Source organism: Ahaetulla prasina, chromosome 3, assembly GCF_028640845.1.
Source record: "Ahaetulla prasina isolate Xishuangbanna chromosome 3, ASM2864084v1, whole genome shotgun sequence".
Taxonomy (NCBI): Eukaryota; Metazoa; Chordata; class Lepidosauria; order Squamata; family Colubridae; genus Ahaetulla; species Ahaetulla prasina.
Window position 1 is genome coordinate 213,156,664 of NC_080541.1, and position 18,813 is coordinate 213,175,476.

At 40.9% G+C, this 18,813-nt stretch overlaps 1 long non-coding RNA gene across 1 annotated transcript in view; it reads right to left on the reverse strand.

The window, feature by feature from the left end:
- Positions 1–13,805: 13,805 nt before the first annotated feature.
- The window catches only part of LOC131195269 (uncharacterized), a 28,683-nt gene continuing 23,675 nt past the window's right edge, over positions 13,806–18,813 (reverse strand). Inside the window, exons 3-4 of the long non-coding RNA XR_009154392.1 lie at positions 14,444–14,659; positions 13,806–13,919 (exon numbers count right to left, since the gene is read on the reverse strand). This is a non-coding gene — a long non-coding RNA (uncharacterized LOC131195269). The remainder of the gene's footprint in view (positions 13,920–14,443; positions 14,660–18,813) is intronic.

The following is an 18,813-nucleotide window of genomic DNA, read 5'->3' on the forward strand; positions in this document are numbered from 1 at the left end:
CATCTAAGCAGAATGTATAGGGAATGTTCAAAGAGTAAGTGGTTATTTCTAAAACACCCCATTTTTCATAACATGATTCAGTGTAAGGCATTAAATGTTTTTTAGTGATTTGGTGATCAACTAGATTGTCCTCCAAATGTATTAGCTGTCAGATATATTGGAACTGCTCTCAACAAATGTTGGGAATTCCAGTATTAGAGAAGACTATTGTACTCATTTGGGGGAAAGCAGGCATAATACTATTTATGAAATTCCACCAACTTATATTTAATTACTCCATTTTCTTCTGTTTTTCTATTTTTGGTTTTGCTGACATTTTTCAAAAGGAAGAAACTATAGAAATATGACGGCCCAATGGGTAGGTAAGAAAGAAGTTGGGTAGATGCAGACGAAGACACATATCCAACACAATAATTGCTTCAGAACTCGTACTAGGGAAATATTCAGATTTGGCAAGTACCCCTTTGTTTAGTTTAGGACCATCAACCAAGCTTGTTTTCCTATTCAGGATGCTTACACCCACTGTGGAAATGCCCTCCGTATTGTCTTGGTTTTTCAACAGCTCTGTAATTTTCAATGTGACCCAGTTCTGAACTCTTTCTTCCCCAAGATCAGACGTGCTATCCAGCTGGTTCGAACTGGTTCAGGCGAACCGGTAGTACCAACAATCAGTTGGCACTGCTCACCTGCCCCCGCTCTCTCCTGTCCTTTATTTCCTGCTTTGTAGCTCATCTCATTTGCACGGCACAGCTGATTTCCTCCCCTCCATCGCTGTTCTATTTACCGTTGCTGACTTGGAAGGTAAGCAGCTAAGCTTCTAAATGCTCCATTTTCAGCCAGTTCGCCAGTTCAGCCAGTTCGCCAGATTCAGCCAGTTCGCACCACTTCGGGAGAACTGGTTGTTCATTTTCTGAGCAGCTTGACAAACTGGTTGTTGAAAGAAATCATTAGGGCAGAGAACTGGTTGTTAAATTACTTGAATCCCACCACTGGCCTTAGGCACACATACACGTGCAAAGCACTCACCAAACCAGTCATTAAACCGGCAGCATTCCACCACTGCCCAAGATACAAGTCGCAAGGAAGAGGCAGCCAACCGTTCAGTGAAACTCAAAGGAACTATTGGTGGCAGTTTAAAATGCCAACCAGTTGGAGAAAGTTAGCTGTGCATTCAAAACTGAAGCAGCAGCTGCTCTTTTTATAAAAAAACAACTCAGTAAAAGAAAGAAAGAGTGTAGAGAAGAACAATGAAGATGATTAGGGGACTGGAGGCTAAAACATATAAAGACCTGTTACAGGAACTGGCCATGGCTGGTTTAATGAAGATAAGGACTAGGGGTGATGTGATAGCAGTATTCCAATATTTCAGGGGCTGCCATAAAGAAGAGGGAGTCCAAAGCACCTGAGGGAAGGACAAGACGTAATGGGAAGAAACTCATCAAGGAGTGAAGCAACTTAGAACTAAGGATAAATTTCCTGACAGTTAGAACAAATAATCAATGGAACAATGGGTTGTCCCCGGCTTGGTCCAGTTCTATAGAAGCAGTAGTAAAACCAGCGGGATGCTCCGCCCACCCACCATGACATCATCACGGGTGATCTGCACATGTGCAGAAGTGCACATGCGCTCCCATTGCGAACAGGTAGTAAAGGTAAGTAAAACCCACCCCTGTTCCAGAAGTTGCGAATTCTCCAATACTGGAAGTTTTTAAGGAAGAGATTGAACAATTTGTCTGAAGTGATGTAGGGTATTCTGCCGAAGCAGTGGGTTGGACTAGAAGACCTCCAAGATCCCTTCCAACACTGTTATTCTATTTTATTCTAAAACTGCCCTAATTAAACTGGCATACAGCAAGGTGCAAGTCACATGTAAGTGGGAGGAAATTTTGATGCATTCAATGAACCTATTTTAGAGAGAAACTGCATACACCTATGCTCCGGGGATGCCTTACAAATATGTTTGTGTGTACTCACAAGTGCATTTCAGTGGTGGGTTTCAAAATTTGTTACTACCGGTTCTGTGGCTATGGCTTGGTGGACATGGCATGGCTTGGTAGGTGTGGTTTGGTGGGCGTGGCATGGGAAGGATGCTGTAAAATCTCCATTCCCTCCTCACTCCAGGGGAAGGTTACTGCAAAATCTCCATTTCCTCCCAATCAGCTGGGACTCAGGAGGCAGAGAATAGATTGGGGCAGGGCCATCTATTCTCTAGATGGTCGGTCAATTCGGATGGCCGGTCAGTTTGGAGAACTGGTCAACTACCGGTTCTCCAAACTACTCAAAATTTCCGCTACCGGTTCTCCAGAACTGGTCAGAATCTGTTGCAACCCACCTCTGGTGCATTTACCTAAAGTGCAGACCTCAAAACTGCTCCCTTGGCTTTTATTTTGACAGCAATTTGTTACAACCGTGGGAATTTCATTCAGCTACTCTTGTTCATTATTGATTAGATGGTGAATGCTTCTTAATGGACTTTTTAATTATGTATTTTAAGGAACTCTGTGCCATTTCGCTATAAAATATGACTGGCTTCTCACTTAAGATTTATACCACAGATATCACATGTGCTCTTGGAAGCTACTCAAATGCCTGCCAGTTTTCCTACCCCCCACCACCCAATTTTAAGGTTCTTTTAATTACAAAGATTTAATGGGAATCCAGCATGCTGCACACAGAGCACAAACATTAGAGGCAACATTTTCTTTGTCTCTGAGAATGCTTCTAAGTTGTCCAAATTGCACTGAAAATGAAAACAGTGAGTGCAGGAGTGAAATCCAGCAGGTTCTGACCAGAGGTGGGTTTCAGCAGGTTCTAACCAGTTCTGGAGATACAGTAGTGTAAATTTTGAGTAGTTCGGAGAACCAGTAGTAAAAATTCTGACTGGCCCTGCCCCCATCTATTCTCTGCCTCCCAGGTCCCAGCTGATCAGGAGGAAATGGAGATTTTGCAGTAACCTTCCCCTGCCATGCCCACCAAGCCACGCCCACCAAGCCATGCCACACTCACCAAGCCACACCCACAGAACCGGTAGTAAAAAAAATTGAAACCCACCACCGGTTCTGACAGGTTCTGGAGAAGCGGAAATTTTGAACAGTTTGGATAACCAGCAAATACCACCTCTGGCTGGCCCCAGAGTGGGGTGGGAATGGAGATTTTGCAATATCCTTCCCCAAGCCACATCCACCAAGCCACACCCACAGAACGGGTAGTTAAAAAAAATGGATTTCACCACTGAGTGAGTGGTTGCAGCAATTTTTTGTTTGTTTGTTCTTTGGAAGTAAGCAAAACTAAGATGGCTGAGAAGATTCTTGAGACAAGGGGTGCATAGACTATGGTAAAAAAAAAGTCAAGATGGTTGTCACAAGAGTACAACGGAAGTTCCATCTGGTTTAAAGGCACATCATTGGTTTTGTTTATCACACCCTGTCATGGAACCCCTGGCTGAGGAGACCAGAAGAAATGGCAGGGACTGACCACTTGGCTATGCCTACATCAGCCATTTTGTGAACAGTAAATGGAGTGGTCCAGTGTTTCTCAACTGGGGTCATTTTAAGATGGTTGGACTAGGGAATTCTGGGAGTTGAAGTCCACCCATCTTAAAATGGCCCCGCTTGAGAAAAACACTGGAATAGTCTATTAATCCTTCCTGTTAATTCTTTGAAAGACCTAAATGCTTCAAAGGAAATAAATGGAGCTGAAATACGATGTATTCTCTGAGGATAGCCAGGGTCTGGCTTATTTCTTCTTTGGCTGTGTGCATAGTATTAGGGGATGGAGTTCTCCGTGGAACATTTTCTTATTTTAAAAGGATAACCAGCATCTCCTACTTCCTTGATTGGAAACAACCCACTCAGATAATGAAGCAAAAACGTCTCGGGCTCGATCTTGGATGTTTATTTTATTTCATCATTAATCCCTCCTATAATGAACATTCCTTTTGGCAGCGAAGATATCTAATCTGTCCAAACCACATAGAATTTGTCCACAGCCAGTCCTAGATCCCTGACTGCAGAGTTGTTTGCTCAGCTACTCTTGCCAAGAAAGTCAAGCAGCTGAAACTGAAAATCGGAAAGGGATTGCGGTTACTGTCTCAATGAACAGAGACGGCTTCCTCCTGTTTTAGATACCCTTAAAGTCCAGCGTATACTTGAAATTATGCCTTTCTCTAGGGAGGGAGGGAAAAAGAGTCTAGATACACTAGCAAGAGACTTTGAGGGGGGGTAAAAAAAGGCAAGATGGAAGTGGCATTCAGGCAATGTCCTTCCTGTTGAAGACTACTTCAGCTTCAATCACAACAATACAAGAGCAACCAATAGATTTAAACTTAATGTTAACCACTCCAATCTTGATTGCAGAAAATATGACTTCAGTAACAGAGTTGTTAATGCTTGGAACACACTACCTGATTCTGTGGTCTCTTCTCAAAGTCCCCAAAGCTTCAACCAAAAACTGTCTACTATTGATCTCACCCCTTTCCTAAGAGGTCTATAAGGGGCGTGCATAAGAGCACAAACGTGCCTACCGTTCCTGTCCTACTGTTGCTTCATGCTTATGCTTATGTATGATATTGTGACAAATAAATAAATAAATAAATAAATAAATAAATAAAAAGCTTTCAAGGTAGACTAGACTTGGAAAACAAAGTTATGAATACTAATACTACTTCTACTATAAGGTTATAGCAACAGAATCTTACAAGTCGGGATGTATCCTTCCTTCCTTCCTTCCCTCCCTCCCTCCCTCCCTTCCTTCCCATGGTGGTGCAGTGATTAGAATACAGTATTGCAGGCTAATTCAGATCACTGCCAGGAGTTGGATCCTCACTGGCTCAAGGTTGATTCAGCCTTCCATCCTTCGGAGGTCAATAAAATGAGGACCCAGATTGTTGGGGGCAATATGCTGACTCTGTAAACTGCTTAGAGGATGTTGTAAAGCACTATGGAGTAGGATATGTCTAAGTGCTATTGCTATTCCTTCCTTCCTTCCTTCCTTCCTTCCTTCCTTCCTTCCTTCCTTCCTTCCTTCCTTCCTTCCTTCCTTCCTTCCTTCCTTCCTTCCTTCCTTTATGAGAACAAGGGAGAGCCTTGCCTGAGATGCTTGCACAGATTACAGTTCTGCTCTGGACTCAAATCTCTGTTATCTGACTGTTATCTTAGTTGCTGTTTTTCCTTCTGAGGTGGGTCTTCGGTTTCATCAATGCAGTTGCCATCTTGCCTTTTTGATCCCCCTCCCCACAAGTACACCTGCACAGCATGTTCTCTTTGGCATATGAGTGAAGTCAGTTTGCAGGTAGAAATGATATGTTTCTTATTCAGAATAGTTTGCTGGGGATTGCAATCGGTGCTAAGTGCTGCTTGCTGGGAATCAGACTCTCTTGCTAGAAAGCAAAGAGGCAGAATGCGTGTCTTTGAAGACACATTTCATCCAAAGGAGAATGCTGGCTTTAAAAGGAGTGCCAGGAAGTGATGCATTGAAGAATGTTTCACCAATCATCACTGCTTTGTCATCAGTTTTTATGTTTCAGGCTCATTTCTCTGAATTGCACTCTGCAGTTTGCCAATATAATATATAAGGTATATTAAAAAGTCTGCCAAAAAGAGTGCATGGATTTATATAAATAAGGTGCAGAAATGCGTTTCTACTGGAGAAAATGATGCAAAAATGATTAGGAAAAACAGCAGACAGATATGTGAATGCTTGAAAAAATGAGCACATGCACAGATTTCAGGGTGTACTTTTTTTAAAAAAGACCTATCGGATTAGAATATGAATTGTACTGAATTTAGCAAATAGCAAAGGAGAAATGGAACATAATCAGTAGTTACTGCTTAAGGGGTAAAGCACATCATGGGTCAGAAATGAGATAAATACAATGGGGAGAAAAAACCTTACAAATATTGTACCATGATTAGAGGTAAGTAGAGAGATACCCATGATAGAAGGTGGAATCGTGATGGCTTGAGAAATTGTAAAGTCCATTGTAATGTTTACTGGTTTCGTATTAATTTTTAAGATTTTGTGAAATGAGGAATTGAGAGGAAACAAAATTGACCTATTATGTAGTCCATTTATGCCTTTTTATCCTTCCTGGTGGAACGACCCTAAATAGCAGAGCAGTAAGGGCTGCCATCCTGATATCTCTTTTTGTATCTGTTGCTGCTGATCTTTGCAAACAGTTTAGGCCAGGGGTCTCCAACCTTGGTCCCTTTAAGACTTGTGGACTTTAACTCCCAGAGTCCCTCAGCCAGCTTTGCTGAGGCTTTGCTTTGCTTTGCTGGCTGTGGGACTCTGGGAGTTGAAGTCCACAAGTCTTAAAGGGACCAAGGTTGGAAACCCTTGGTTTAGGCTGAGAACAGGAGAAAACATCAATCTTGGAACCAGGGGAGGGATTCAATCGGTGCAGTCCGGTTCCAGTGAACAGGTAGTTACGGTCAGTGGCTGGGCTTGCCCACCTGTCCTGGCACTATCCTGTCTTATACAATCACTGTGTTTTTGATGCAATGTGCATGTGTGCAAGGCACGAGCAAGCGAGTGAAGTGAGCGTGCGCACACACACGCTCTCATTTTCGATTCTGTGTGAACTGGTTGTTAAATTACGTGAAGCTCTCCTCTGCTTGAAACTGATGATAAAAGAGCAAAGGATTCAGCCTATAAGGATGTACCACCCATTCTAAGTAATTAATTGTCATTTGACATGAGGATTTCTAACCAGCCAGCTTAAAAAAAAAAAGTATGAAATGAACGGTGTGATTAATCTGCAAGCTGTACAGCCAATATATTTAAGCAAACTTTGAAAGAGTAATTTAAGCGGCCATTTAATTTACTGACACTTCCTTAAATTATGCATTCAACTGCTTTGTTAAATACACTCTTTTCACAGTACTTTTATTTGATTAACTAATAAAATCATAGACTCGTAGATCATTTGGAAGGAACTTTATAAATCATCTAATCTTGGCTCAGTGGAAAATCTCCAATATTACACAGGTCATTTTAATTATTACGTATCTCTAAAATAGATTTAAAGAAAACATTCACTATTAAAATGGAATATTATATTTAAATTTAACTCTGATTATTTTAAAAGCCTGTGGGAAGCTAGATAACTACACTCTACATTGGAAAATGTAATGAAGTGCCACTGACATGCATTTCTAGCGTTTTGCGTCCAAGTAGCAAATCTGACATATTAGCTCATGGAGTTGCAGAGTTGTTACTCAGATCTCAATTAATTCAATGTAAAATTCTACTGCTTGCAGTTGAGCACCTAGGGGCATATCCAAGTTTCTTTGATCAGTCATGCGGTCTTCAGTAGCCCAAGGGCAACAAACAAATGGAGAACCAGCTCTTTGTCCAGAACAAAATTGTGAAATGTTCTGAAGTTTCTCCACTGACATCCTTATTCCATGTGATTTTGCCTGGTACTGTGATAATACACAACTGTATTTCAATCTCAGAAATGTGATTTTCATGTGACATAATTGCTGCCTTTCATAATTGGAAGCTGTTTTGTACGGGAGGACAATGTATTTCATGGTTTGGTCTATATCCAATCCATTGGAAAATTTGTGATGGGATCTTATGAATATTCCAAAAGTGCTTTTTCAGGAGGCAACTGGACTTGTTTTTTCTTTTGAAGAAGTTTTGCTTCTCATCCAAGAACTCAGAGCTGAAGAAGCTTCTTGGATGAGAAATGAAACATCTTCAAAAGACAAAACAACAAAGTTCAATTGTCTCCTGAAAAAGCACCTTTGGGTCAAGCAACTTGGATGACTGAGAATCTCTACAGATCTTATAAATATACTTATCCAGTGGTGGAATTTAATTTTTTTTACTTCCGGTTCTGTGGGTGTGGCTTGCAGGGCATGGCAGAGGAAGGATACTGCAAAATCCCCATTCCCTCCCCACTCCTGGGGGAAGGATATTGCAAAATCTCCATTCCCACCCCACACTGGGGCCAGCCAGAGGTGGTATTTGCCAGTTCTCTGAGCTACTCAAAATTTCCACTACCGATTCTCCAGAATATGTCAGAACCTGCTGAATAGCACCCTTATCTCTGCACTTATCCCTGAAGTGATTAAACACCTGGTACCACAATCTATGAAATTAGGGTTATGGTCAAAGGCACCAGGACAGAAATGAGAGCAACTGCATGAACTTCTTGATGAAATTCCACCAAGTTCTCTTAACACCAAGAGTTAAGACTGACTTGAAGACTGTATGTAGAGCCATAGTCTTGTACATGGACAAGATCTTATCACAGTGGTAAAATATACTGGAAGTGAAAAATACAAGATTTTGCTGTTTCCAGCCAGGAAATACTAACATCTAGTGTATTTACAGTATATTCTTGCTTTGTGGAATCTATTGGTTTGTACTCTGGGCTGAAATGCTACATCAACTTTATCACTATCTCTTATTCAGTGGTGGGATTCAAGTAATTTAACAACTGGTTCTCTATCCTAATGATTTCTTCCAACAACCGGTTTTATCAAACTGCTCAGAAAGTTAACAACCGGTTCTCCTGAAGTGGTGCGAACTGGCTGAATCCCATCACTTCTCTTATTCCTTTATTTCTTGGCTGATACTTGCCAGTGTCTGCTTTCTTTCTTTGAGGAAAATAGAACACAGCCCAGATAACTAGATGTTGACAATTTGTCCATTTAAAAAAAGAAACATTGTCATTCACGTTGAAAAAAAGAGACAGCTTTCATGGTTATTTGAAGGAAATGAAAATTCTCATGGCCAGCACAAGATGATTGAGAGGTATGTATGGTTGATCTATCTTTCTACAAGTATTTCTCTGAGGCAGGGACATATCCAAAGAGGTATGAATAGTGGCCAAATATGTAGATTAAATGACCCCAACCGTTATTACTTCTCCCTTGGTCTATGAATCTCCATTAGATGCTACTACTACTGAGTTTGGCAATGTTCAGGCATTCCTCTGAGTAACCTCTGGTCAGGATTGAACTCCTGGCAGCGAGCAGAGTTAGCCTGAAATACTGCATTAGCCTGCACCATCACAGCACAAAGTGAAGAATTGACTCTAACTTTCCAAGAAGCTAGAATGACATCATTACTGATGAAGGGGACTACTTGTGAGAATTAATTCTTCACATCATCATCAGAAGAAAACAACAACTCAATATCAGATGGTCTGTTGCCAAAACAAGAGACAGATGGAAAACAGACCAGCTATCCAAAGCAGAGGATCACCCAGTCTATTGCATAACGTCAGCAGCAGGAATCAAAATATTAATTTCACTGTAAACAGGTTTCATATTTGATAAACAGCAATTGCTGGAATTCTTTTTTAACAGCCTCTTACTGTGGTGTTTTTTTTTACAATAGAGTAAAAGAATTGGAAGGGACCTTGCAATTCTATTATTCTATTGTAAAAAAAAAAAGGTAAGATACTGTTATAAAAGAATAAATTGCTATTAATCTTCTCATCGTTCCTATCACTCATCTCTTCCCACTTATGACTGTATGACTATAACCTTGTTGCTGGTATCCTTAAGATTTATATTGACTGTTTCCTAATATGATTTGACTGCTTATTTGTTCTCTATGACTATCATTAAGTGTTATACCTTATGATTCTTGACGAATGTATCTTTTCTTTTATGTACACCGAGAGCGCATGCGCCAAGACAAATTCCTTGTGTGTCCAATCACTCTTGGCCAATAAAGAATTCTATTCTATTCTGTTCTATTCTATTCTATTCTATTCTATTCTATTCTATTCTAAAACTACTTAAAACTAAAATATAAATAAATAAAATTACTTATCAGAAATTCTTGGGTTCTTATGTCCTGCTTAGTTGAGTGTTGTCTAGCTTGCTGGGAAAAGCTTAACTTTATGCGGCTCTCAAGAACATTCAAAATAATCAGGCCTGCACATTGGTGCAGACACACACAAATGCCCATCATAAATAAGCATTTTTTCCCCTATATCTAGGTCTGTTTAAAACATGATTTCCCTTCACTGAAATCAGATGTGGACATAATGCCAAACCTCTTCCATCCTTGAGAAAGAAAAAACTGTCCAATTATCATTGTTTGACTCTCCCTCCTATCAGGGATGGGTTTCTACCAGTTCACCCCGATTCGGGCGAACTGGTAGCGACAGCAGCAGGAAGCTCCTCCCACCCACCCAGACGTCATCAAAAATGCTCTGTGCATGTGCAGAAGCTTCTGCACATGCACAGAAATGCCATGCGCTCACAAAGCGAGCGAGCGCGCCCACACACTACAGATAGAGAACTGATAGCGTCAGGATTTGAATCCCATCTCTGCTTCCTATGTCTTGTGTTAATAATGATAAGAATCTCTGAGACAGAAACCCAGTCATGTCTCAATTGCAACACTGGGTTCATTTCTGAGTTTTCAAATAGGGGCCACTTCTTTCATTTCATCTGATTACAGTATCTTCCATGTTCCAGATACCCAGCTGGACCTGTGGGTTAGATAGGGTGGAAATCCTGCAAGGATGGTATTCTTTTGGGAACTGTTCCCAACATGTGGAGACTTAAATCATGCTACAAGCTAGGACAATTTTTGGCGTAAATGGAAAATGTACTTCAGTTCTCTGTAGTCTTCCTTTGGCTTCCTTCCTTTGCCATATTATTCTTGAACAGGATGCAAAAGGCTCTTGACTGCTAGCTCCATTTTGTCAATCCAATCCAACCCTTCCTGGCTTCTGGGTGGTCTCAATGAAAGAGGAGAAAACCACATTGTGGTAGGATGATATAATAAGCACAATAAACACTGATGTTGTGTCAGGAGCTTTCCAAATCATTGTAACAATGGGATGTTTCCTCCACCTAACCTTTCCTTTCCTTTCCTCTTCTCTCCCTCCCTCCCTCCCTCCTTCCTTCCTTCCCTCCCTCCCTCCCTCCTTCCTTCCTTCCTTCCTTCCTCCCTCCCTCCCTCCCTCCCTCCCTCCCTCTCTTTCATATATAAAGCCTATATAAGAAAAATAGTATGTGTCCCTGAATGCTAGGTACTGTACAAAGCAGGGTAATTATATTTTTAAAAAGTAAGGACTGGGAAAACATGATACAGAGATTTAAAGCAATGGGCCAGGAGAACTAAGATCTGTCTTAAAGTCCAACCTCAGCCACTGAAGGTCAATGGGTGATTTGGGGCTAGTCTTCTCTTTTTATTCCACTAAAACCTGCCTCACAGGGTTGTTGTTGTGGGTATAAAATACAGTCACTTTGAGCTCTTGAAGAAAAAGTGAGATATGAACCTAACAAGTCTGCACAGAGTAAATTTCTTTTAAAAATAACAGTGCGGAGTAAATTTACTCTAATTCAACACGGAATCCTATATGCTTGAAGACACTTTTAAAAAACACAACTCTGATGTTAGGATGTAGCAGTTGGCAATTAAAATGAATTCAGGTCTTTAATTTTGTTTTGTTTTGTTTTTAAATAAAATCAGTGGAATGGAATAATAATTTCTAGCCGGTAAAAGAAATCAGATATTTTTTCCTGACCAATAAGAGTTCTAACCTTCGTGGCATTTTTTGTAACATCAGGCATTTTTGCAAAATTAGGCGTATTGTCACAACGCTTTTCTGAAAACTAACAATGCTGCTTTTCATAGGGATGAGAAGTTTTGAAATAAATTGGAATGTACATCCCTGAAAATGCATAAAATATGATTTTCCTCAACAGATGGGGAAGGGTTTCTTTCTCTGTCTTTTTTAATTACTCCAGATCCTTATTTTCATATTAGATGTGCAGATTCCTAATGTGGATTGAATATGAACCCAGCTTTTCTGGAAACCAGTGAAAATTTGTTCAACAAGGCCGTTCCTTAAAACTGAGCTCAACTTAAGATGATTTGCTGCTCATAAATTTTCCATTGTTCTTAAGTTGCGTTGACTTGATTTTACATGAGTAATATTTTTATTCAGCATTTTAAAATATGTGTGCCAATTTATGAAGCTTTCCAGGAAAAGAAAGGGAGTAAGAAAATTATAGACTTTTTGTGGAAATTGGCTCTTCCAATACTTGGCAAATTCAGAATTTGGAAATCCAGTGTACTAATTTATCAGTAAATCAGATATGTACCACCACACAAATTTATTTTTAGGGTACGGCCATTTTAATCTGTTGCAGTGGAAAAACAACAGATTCCCACCACAGCACAATAGCTAATGTACTTTCTCCAATTTTTATAGGTATGAAAATACATTTCCTGTTGTTTACAGCAAATGCAGTGGGAGCTGTAATCCAATAACCAATTGCACAATTCAATGGCTTGAAACCTGACTAAAATAATATATTAAATCACCTTCATAATTAAACCATTAAAAAAAATGAATTGAGGTAATTGTATCTTAACACCTTTAAACATTTTAATAGGTTTTTGAGGTATACAAGAATAAAAAACATATACAAAAGATGTAAATGTTCTTTTGCCCTATAGAATAAATATTGATGGGTTTAAGAGTGCTCTCTGTATTCTACTTAAAATCTTTAAACTCAGGGTGGCTCTTCATTAATTATGACTCAAATATCTCCAGAAAGAGGTGACTGATATAGCGGTCCCTGTTCATCTATATTTATAGTAGTTGTCAAAATTCAATAAATGTTTTGTAATTACTTATTGATTCACCTCTCTGCCCTGTATGTCTTTCAAAAGGGCAATAAAGGAGGGTATCTGTAAACAACTTCAATAAATAGTTCTACTCCATTTTTCCATATTGCATTAGGCTGCATAAAGAATATTAGTGATGATGTTAGCTCTTAGGATTATTTTTTGTAACAGGTTCTAAAAGAGATTATAAAGCTAAAGACAGATTGCATGCAATTATGTAAGACTGGATTATGTGCTCCAATTACTTTTGATTTAAAAAAATGAAGGCTGTAGCATTGCCACACTGCAGTTCTCAACTGGGTGCTTAGTTCTGCAGTTACATCTGACCCCAAAAATGGCACTTTAACTTTCAAAGTTTTGACAACCGCCAATCTGCACATAATCATGTGACCACGCCATGGGCTCTTGGTAATTGGCCCAGATTTACAAGTTTTTCCAGCGTTCTGCTGTCACATGATCACAACTTAACAATGGTTTTTTCTCCAGAAACTTGTCTTTAGATCCAGCAAAAAAAAAATCCCATAACAAACAATGGGTTCATTTAATGACTGCCACATTCATTCACTTAAGATACCACCACCACATTCACTTAATGATGGCTACGTCCACTTAACGACCTCCGCAAAAAAGGCCATAAAATCAGGCGCAGCCACATGATGATCCTCTTTTCAACAAAATTACTACTCAATTATAACCATAAATTAAGGACATATCTGTGAAATGATGTATCAAGGACCAGAGGCTTTCTAAACGTGGAAAACTCATCGCAATATCACAGAGAACATATTCCTTCATTTGGGAATAACACAGCAGAAGAATATGTAGGAGATGACCAGGCTGAGCCTAAAGGAGGAGTCAAACACATCATCAGTCATGAGTCCCTGCATGCCCACAAGAGATCCAAGTCCAGCACACCTTGAATGCCTTTCTTACCTCCTGTGAATTTCCCTTGACTGTTAATAACTCAGATTCTTATAGAGAGCTTAAGCCTCCAAATAAATGTTTATACTCATTCAAATTGCCTGATTCTCCCAATTTCCCTGACAGAATATCCTCTTTCGTGTAGTTACTGTGTTCCACTGCATATTAGGTAATTTAACCCAGTAATTTAGAAGAGCCCTAAAAAAATTGTCATCCTCCAACCCACATTTGCCCTATCATTTACATTCTCGACAAACAGGCAAGCAAGAAGTTTATTACTTCCATGGCAAATCAAAACAAATAGTAGTTGGTTTCAAAGACGTTGTCATCTGCAATATCCCATTCTGTAGTTTCCAACACATCATATCTTCTTTAAGAACCACCTGTTGAGAAAAAGGGAAAGCACTCCAGAAATAGAACTATTTCAACAATAACCTCTAGAGATTCTAGAAAGAGTGCAGAGAAGAGCAACAAAGATGATTAGGGGACTGGAGGCTAAAACATATGGAGAACGGTTGCAGGAACTGGGTATGTCTACTTTAATGAAAAGAAGGACTAGGGGAAACATGATAGCTGCCACAAAGAAGAGGGAGTCAAGTTATTCTCCAAAGCACCTGAGGGTAGAACAAGAAGAAATGGGTGGAAACTAATCAAGGAGAGAAGCAACTTAGAACTAAGGAGAAATTTCCTGATAGTTAAAACAATTAATCAGTGAATAAATTGCCTCCAGAAGTTGTGAATCCTCTAACACTGGAAGTTTTTAAGAAGATGTTGGATAACCATTTGTCTGAAGTGGTATAGGGTTTCCTGCCTGGGCAGGGGGTTGGACTAGAAGACCTTCAAAGTCCCTTCCAACTCTGTTATTATTATTATTATAACCAATAATACAATAATAATTATTACTTACTTCCTTATAGACTTGTCCTCAATTTACAGCCATTCATCTAATGACTGCTTGAAGTTACAATAGCACTGAGAAAAGAATGATCCCTCATTTACTCCCTCATCCAGCAGCAAGAAATGGACTCATAAGACATAAACATAGTCACCATCATCCTATATTTCTTCACAGCAGCCCTGCGAGGAAGGTTGGGCTGAAAGTCATCGAAGTCTCCATCTGTGGCTACAGATGTAATAGAAATAGAAACTCTCTGGTATCAGTCAAATACATTAGACACTAGTGACTACACTTTAGTCCTTGCCTTTCCTATTTCATTTTTCAACTGCATCCTACTGTTCTTATGGGGTGGGGCGGTGGCTCAGCGATTAAGATGCTGGGCTTGTCAGCTGGAAAGGCAGCAGTCCGGCTTCAAGACGCACGAACCATGCAACAGGGTGAGCTCTCATCCTTGCCCCAATTCCTGCCAACCTACCAGTTCGAAATTATGCAAATGCGAGTGGATAAATAGGTACCATTTCTGTGGGAAGGTAACAGCACTCTGTGATGTCATGCTGGCTACATGATCATAGAAATGTCTTCAGACAGCACTGGCTCAAAGGCCTTGAAACGGAGATGAGCACCACTCCCTATAAGGTAAAGGTAAAGATTCCCCTCGCACATACGTGCTAGTCGTTGCCGACTCTATGGGGCGGTGCTCATCTCCGTTTCAAAGCCGAAGAGCCAACACTGTCCGGAGACGTCTCTGTGGTCATGTGGCCGGCATGGCTCAATGCCAAAGGCGCACGGAATGTTGTTACCGTCCCACCAAAGGTGGTCCCTATTTTTTCTACTTGCATTTTTACGTGCTTTCGAAACTGCTAGGTTGGCAGAAGCTGGGACAAGTAACGGGAGCTCACCCCGTTACATGGCAGCACTAGGGATTCGAACCGCTGAGCTGCCGACCTTTCGATTGACAAGCTCAACATCCTAGCCCCTGAGCCACCGCGTTCACCCACCACTCCCTATAATCAGCAATAATTAGTGAGTAAAATCCACAGGGAATCCTTTGTCTTTTTTTTAACCTACTTTGATGCTGAGTGTAGACTTTCCTTTCCTTTGCTTGCTGGAGATCAGGAGTGATCCCATCCTACCCCTCTGGATATCCTGTGATCCTATTTTGAAGGTATCAGTGTTACTGAAAAAACTGGATGACGCCACAGGAACAGCAACATCTCCATCTCTCCTAAAAGATCAAATTGCAACCATCTCTGAAAGGATCACCCAATTGTCTAATATGCAATAAGAGGAGCAACCGGTGCCGTCTTCTCCTGCTGGCAGCTGATGCTTTGGTGGAAAAGTGGGGGAAAGAAGTTAAGGACTCAATCAATCATTTTCCTTCACTTGGTCCACGTCCAAATTATAAGGCGAACATCATTTATCAGCCTTGACAGATGAGAACTTTGCCATTGGGGCAACATCAGGGGTGAAATGCTCCCAGATCGGACCGGCTCGTGCGATCCGGTAGCGATGGCGGCTGCTGGTTCGGAGGACCGGTAGCAAAAATCCCTGGCCCCGCCCCCCCTGCCTCTGCTGAGCTGCACCATCTGCAGAGGTGTTTTTTTTTACTTTTAAAAGCCGGTTTTGCTTCATCCGAAACAGGCCTTTAAACAGGGCCGTAGTGGCTCAGGCTGTAAGATAGCCTGTTATTAAAACACAGCAGCCTGCAATTACTGCGGGTTCAAATCCCACCAGGCCCAAGATTGACTCAGCCTTCCATCCTTTATAAGGTAGGTAAAATGAGGACGCAGATTGTTGGTGGGGCAATAAATTGACTTTGTAAATATACAAATAGAATGAGACTATTGCCTTACACATTGTAAGCCGCCCTGAGTCTTCGGAGAAGGGTGGGATATAAATGTAAATTTAAAAAAAAAAAGTTAAAAAAAAAGCCTTTGAGGATCCTGCCCCTCAGCTGTGATCGGCAGAGACTTTAAACTTTTTTTTAAAAAAATTAAAGTCTCCTCTGGCGATCTCACCTGAGTTCCTCATCAGCAGAACCTTACTTGTACTCTTACTTGTAGAAAACATGTTTTCTACAAATAAGAGTAGAGATTCTAAGGCACTTACCTGATTACTGATGAACGCACGGCCCTCTTTCCAGCCCAAAAGAAGTTTCAGTTTCAGCCAGACAGAATCAATTGCTCAGCTAATCTATTTCCTCGGTGATCAACTGGCTGGCTTTGCTGGCTGAGGAACTCTGGGATTTGAAGTCCACAATAAAATAAAATAAAATAAAATAAAATAAAATAAAATAAAATAAAATAATAAAATAAAATATTTGTGCAGCTTTCTGAGATTTGGTGTGTTTCTGTAGTGTTTCGCTCTAATTACACAAACACACAAAATCTCAGAAAGCTGTATGTGGCATATTATGTGTGTGTGTGTGTGTGTGTTAGTTGTGTGTGGGTAAAGTGTGAAAGTTGGTTTTTGAGCTTTTTGTGGCTGTGTGAAGTGTGAAGTGCAGCTGCTTTTACATTGTGTGTGAGTCAGTTGTGTTGTGTTGTGTTGTGTGTGTGTAAAGTGTGAAAGTTGGTTTTTGAGCTTTTTGTGGCTATGTGAAGTGTGAAGTGCAGCTGCTTTTACATTGTGTGTGAGTCATTTGTGTTGTGTTGTGTGTGTGTAAAGTGTGAAAGTTGGTTTTTGGTACCTCTTATTGTTTTTTTATACTTTGTTTATTATTTTTATTATTTATTGTTATTGGCCACGCCCACCCAGCCATCTGACCACCAAGCCACGCCCACCAATTAAGCCACACCCACAGAACAGGTAGGGGAAAATTTTAGATTTCACCCCTGGGCAGCATAATTCTTGTAGACATTTTTCTCTACCAAGTCAAGCATTAGAAGAATGGATTAAGATTCTAGGATTAGAAAAGAGTAAGGCGGAGTGTCAAACTCAAGGCAGATCCGGCCTGCAGGGTGTTTAGATCGGGCCTGGGGGCCGCCCTGGAAACAGCGAAGGACTGGTCCACAGTGCCTCTGCCAGCGAAAACGGTGCTCGGGAAGGCTGCATGTGCCCCCCGGCCAGGTTCTGTTTTTGCTGGCAGAGGGTTGCAGGAGGCCGTTGCAGCCAAAAACAGAGCTCGGGAGCCCGGTTTCTCTGGCAGAGCACTCAGGCCACCACAGGTGCCCCCTACACGAGTGATGTCAAGCTAGCCACGCCCCTGGCCACGCCCACTCCACACACAGACACACCCAAGGTCAGAAATAGCTCCGATGAGGCCCTCAATGAAATTGCGTATGAGACCCCTGGACCTGTTGTGAAATTCAAATTTATTTACTACCGGTTCTGTGGGTGTGGCTTGGTGGGCGTGGTGTGGCTTGGTGGGTGTGGCAGGGGAAGGATACTGCAAAGTCTCCATTCCCACCCACTCTGGGGCCAGCCCGAGGTGGTATTTGCCAGTTCTCTGAACTACTCAAACTTTCCGCTACTGGTTCTCCAGAACCTGTCAGAACCTGCTGAATTTCACCCCTGCCCTGGACTAAGATGATTGTTAAGGGAGAACCCTTCAATAGTAGCTATCCCCCACCATTAGCAGTGCTTAGCTGGAGTTGCTTGGAGCTGGTTTTCCCATTCCTTACATCAGAAGAAGGTAGAGGCCTGGGAAGATTCTTGCTTTGATCTCTTCCAGTAAATTCAGCAGGTGATTTCAACAACACCCTGACAAACCATAGAACGGATTCTATCGATTTGCTATTTCTATACTGTGAAGCAATGGGTACTTGCGTGAACTTGGCCGAGGAAATCCTAAAACGTCTTGATTTTTCCACGATAGAGTTTAAAATTTCCTTTGGCTAAAGACGGATGGAAAAATATGTCCAGCTATTTAGCCAAATCTTACTGCAGATCTACTCCCAGCCCACCTGATGTCAGAATGAGGAGGAGCAATTATATTGCAATAAGGATTTTCTCTTATCCATTTATCATGCTTATTGAATTCCCCCCGAAACCGCTGTGGCTGTGGCTTCTTTTGAGTGTAATCCAGAGGTTTTGGCCAAATCTCATTTTACTGATGTCACATTGGGAAGGATGAATGGAAACGTAAGGGGACACGGGCTTGCATAGTTTGAGTTGATGAATCATCTTTTTTTTTTTTTAGAATAGAATAGAATTTTATTGGCCAAGTGTGATTGGACACACAAGGAATTTGTCTTGGTGCATATGTTCTCAGTGTACATAAAAGAAAAGATACGTTCATCAAGGTACAACATTTACAACACAATTGATGATCAATATATCAATATAAATCATAAGGATTGCCAGCAACAAGTTATAGTCATACAGTCATAAGTGGAAAGAGATTGGTGATGGGAACGATGAGAAGATTAATAGTAGTG